We start from the raw sequence: 4504 nt of genomic DNA on the forward strand, positions 1-4504 counted from the left end.
TTGAGATTCACATGTGCCTCCTAAGCAGTCTTAAACCATCAGTCCTACTGACAGGCCTTATCAGAGCATTGTTAGCCCCCGTTTCAACACTGTGGCCCAGCACATACCACCTCCAGCCATGAAGCAATTTCTTTTCTAGGGACCTTATCAGTCCCTAGGCCCTTTACAAACACCAACCTACATAACTCTGTCTTCCCATACAAACATACTTAAACTCCTCTGCTATTTGAATCAGCATGGTGGTTGTGCATTTCTTGCTGGTCAGCTTTCACCCCTCATTGATCAATAATAAGGGTCGATCTGGATTATTGAGGTTGGCTGCTTTCCTTTCCCACCTGCTACTCTTTCCATTCCTATTCCTAACAATATCCACCTTGATTTTGAGAAAGAATCTCTCACTGGCCTAGAACTTGCGAACTAGGTGAGGCTGGCCGGCCGGTGAAGCCCAGGGATCTGCCTATTTTCGTCACCAGCACAGGGATTACAAGCACACAGCACCATGTCCGGCTTCCTATGTGGGTTCTGGAGATGGAACTCAGGTCCTCATGCTTGCAGGACAGGTACTTTACCAACTGAGCTGTCTCCCCAGTCCCATTTTTGTTTTCTGAACTCTAGAAATCATTTTGTTCAAGTCTATTGTTTAGGGAACACAGGGCACAAGTAACTTTACATTTACCAGTCTAGTCTGCTCTGTGACCAGCAATACTTCCTTGGAGACCATTCACTACAGTATTTTAAAACTAATTCTGATCAGCTAATCAAAGTCTTCCCTTTCCCTCTAACCCCTGTATGAAACCAGAAGAGAAAGAAAGACTTCCCTGCAGGCAGGCTCCTCATCCTTAACAAACAACCCCCATAAAAAGCTAATTAAGTTATAAATCCAAAGGAAAACCTACAAATGGCTGACTTGCATTTTTTTTAAGTTAATGAGTATTTGTAGTTGTCTAGGCTTTTGGGGTCATTATGGATTTCCATGGCAGTGTTTGACTGCTAAGCACATAAACCTCCCGTCTCTGAAAGCGGTCATTGCTTAGGCTCTGTGAAAATTAATGTGCGGCAGAGTCTAAGGAAAATGCTTTATTCTTTGAGGCACTTAGTAATCAAAGTGTTTGGAAGTTAATTAAAAACAAACAAATACCATATTCACACACACAGAGAAAGATTATACTATGAATATTTATGCAAAGTAAAACTCTAATACATCCCAACAAGTTCTCTGTTAAATTTTTGAGATTTCTTTTATTTTTATTCATGTGTAAGTGTGTGTCTGTGTGTGTGAATGCTACATGCATGCAGGTACCTTTGGATGCCAAAAGAGGGCACCAAATCCCATGGAGCTGGAGTTACAGGCAGTTTATTTTGGCATGCTCAATTAAAATGCTCATGTGAAGATTTATAAATATGGGTATTTTGATGATACATTCAAAGGACTCATATACTTGGGTACCCTAAACATCTTTAAATCTATTTAAAAGTGTCTCTAGGTCTATTAAGTGTTTCACAAAACTTTAAATGCTAATTGTTTATATAAAATAGCATCTGAGCCAGTTGTTTAAGGATACAATTTGTTAGATAACTTTTTTGGTTTGGGGTTGTTTTCAAAGTGTTTTAAAGCATCTGTTTTTTTGGCTTTTTGAGACAGGGTCTCCCCTGTAGCCCTAGATGACCTGGAACTCGATATGTAGACCAGGCTGGCCTTGAACTCACAGAGATCCATCTACCTCTGCCTCCCAAGTGCTGGGATTTTAGGTGTGCACCACCTTGCCTGGCCTTGTTTTAAAAGTATTTTGGTTTTGACATTCATTTTGGTTTTTCACAGCTTTCAGACCTCTAAAGGTAAGTTTGATTCTGACCATTTGTTAAAATTTACTAGCAGTATTTTTCTTCTTCTTTTCTTTTTCTTTTCCTTTGGACACTTCTCCCATATCTAATCTAAGAAATAGAAAAATGTTTTGAGAAAACCAAACTCCAGCTAGGTGTAGGTTTGATTATTATGATAATTCATCTTCAAAACTAAAGATGAATTCTAAGACTAATTTTCCTGTCTCATCTTTCTCTGACCTTGCCCTTCATTCTTTATCTCCTACAGCAAAGCTCTATATACAAATAGATTATGGCCTGTTTTCAGAAAGACCATTTTTCTTCCAGGAAGTTCTACTCACTTGGATATAGCTTACCTTTTCCCCCTTAGAGCAACTTTTTTGCCGATAACTCTCATTCTTAAGCCTACAATAAATATTCTTTATTATACTAGCTATTCTTAAAATTCCCTTTAGCAAGTGAAGCCAGGAATCCTTGTTTGGTTTGAATAAAGGTCTCTGAAACTTGGGAGAGCTCCCTGGGCTTCTGAGAATGACCATGTGGCAGCTGTATGTAGGTCACGCCCGAGGCTTCTGGGTGCTCCTGGTGAGATCCATCTTGAGGCATTGTTGCTATTTAAAGCTCTCTCAAACACTCTAGATCGAATTGCCAGTCAATCACCATCCTGCAGAATCAGTTAGACACCCTCATAGGAATGATATTACAAAATTATCACACCCTGGGATCTCCTCACTGCTGAAAATGGAGGCACCTGCCTTTTCCTACAGGAAGAATAACATTTCTATATCAATCAATCAGGAGTAAGAGGCTTTGAGACTGAGCCTCAGAACTCCACAAATACACTGAAATAGGGGGTCTTGAACTGGTCTAGGACAATGGTTACTTTGGATAGCTCCTCTATTGGGACCCATACTTTGCATCTTTCTCTTAGTAAGCTTTTTTGCCCTCTGCTTAGTAAATTGTCTCCAGAAATTCTTACAGCAATGCTTAAATACCTTTATTAGGAGCACTATCCAGGACCAGATCAAGACCATGTTCTTGTTCCATCACTCTAATTCAGCATGCCAGCCTCTAATCTTGGACCCCCCGACTTTGACCATAATCAACAGGAAATAGCCAGATGAGGACTATGTCCCCACTCTTTTTATGTCTTCAGGGTCTGGAGACAGATCTGAGGGAATTATTTTAAATCCCTTTCCTGGGCTATTCCTACTTGACCTGTGATGTTAAATCTCTTCTTTCTCTGACTTAGGCTGTAAAAGCTCAGTTCCTCATGGAAACCTACAATGTTAAATATTCCACTCTTGTCACATTGTCAGGACAGCCCTTAATGTACCTAAATCCACTAAAATTATCTTAAAGTTTCTAAGGTCAAAGTTCAGTCAAACCTTTATATAAATTAATTCTTATAAAGGCTAACTTAAAGAACAGAATGTATGTCTAGTCAAAGTATTATTCAAGAATGTTTGGGGTTTTGTACACATTAATTAAAGTACCAGATTTGTGTAACTAACCTTCTTGGATGTTTAATAACCATACTTAGAGACTTACACTAATCTGGTTAGAGGGACTTAAGGAGACAATTTTTGGCTCCTTGCCCCTCATGGTTGAATAAGTCCCAGGGGACTATGGGGTATCTCAAAATATCCTGTAACTGTAATAAGCCACCTGTTCTCCTGTTCAGGGAGACCATAGAGACCCAACTAGAGAGACTCAAACCAGTGTCCAGGCTACAAAGAGAAGGGTGAACACAGAAGAAAGTTCCTTCCATGCTTTTAAGTGAAATCACAGTCAAGTAGGACTTTCTGACTTATACGCATATAGATGGACCTGGTATAAGGAAGGCCTAAGGAAACAAGGCTCCCCCTAAAACCCAAGTGACCCCTGAGGACCAGATCCTCAATTGACCTTAAAAAACAAAATGCTTGGTTGATATGGGATAACTGTACGGTCTTAAACACTCAAAAGGAAAGTATAACCAATATTAAAGTGATCAATATGTTTCTTTTAGAGTCTTAGGAATTGTACTTCTCAGACATTAGGCTCAAAAATTCATGAGATGTCCCTCTGCTTCTTGGGCCTGCACAAGCCCCACCGGCCTCTCTCTGGGGTAAGTCCATCCTGCCCTCAGCACCTTGACTCCCCCAGCCCCATTCACCCTCCCACCCCCCCCCACTCCGAGTTTGGGCCCTGCCCCATTCCTTGTCTTGGGGCCCCAGATACCTGGGGAACCAATACTACTTCCTGATCCTTTTCATCCAGACCAATGCAGCGCCTTCTCTGGGCCCCAGGAACACTGTTTCACCTCACCTCCTTCTGCTTCCCTGGGCCTGCACCACCTGCCAGCCTCTTTCTGGGATGCAGGAGCTGACCTTTCCTCTTCCTGATCTTTGCATCCAGGCGAACCCAGCTCCTCAGTGCAGTCCCCAGAAGTCCTTGGGGCCTCTTCCTGCCCCATCGGCCTTTGCATCTCTGGGTGGCATGGCCACCAGCTGCCCTAGACCAGCATCTTTCCTGGGCCAGGCTCCCAGGACAGTCCAATCCCCAAATTCCTGAGGCCAAAATATTCCTGGAGGGATCCAGACCTTAGGAGAAAGCCTAGAAACATCTGATCCTCATCTGAATTGGGCCTCTGTGGGAACTCCTGAAGACAAAAGCAATCCGGCCACTCCAATATAAAATC

Source organism: Nannospalax galili, unplaced genomic scaffold (assembly GCF_000622305.1).
Source record: "Nannospalax galili isolate Female #2095 unplaced genomic scaffold, S.galili_v1.0 scaffold213, whole genome shotgun sequence".
NCBI classification, from domain to species: domain Eukaryota; kingdom Metazoa; phylum Chordata; class Mammalia; order Rodentia; family Spalacidae; genus Nannospalax; species Nannospalax galili.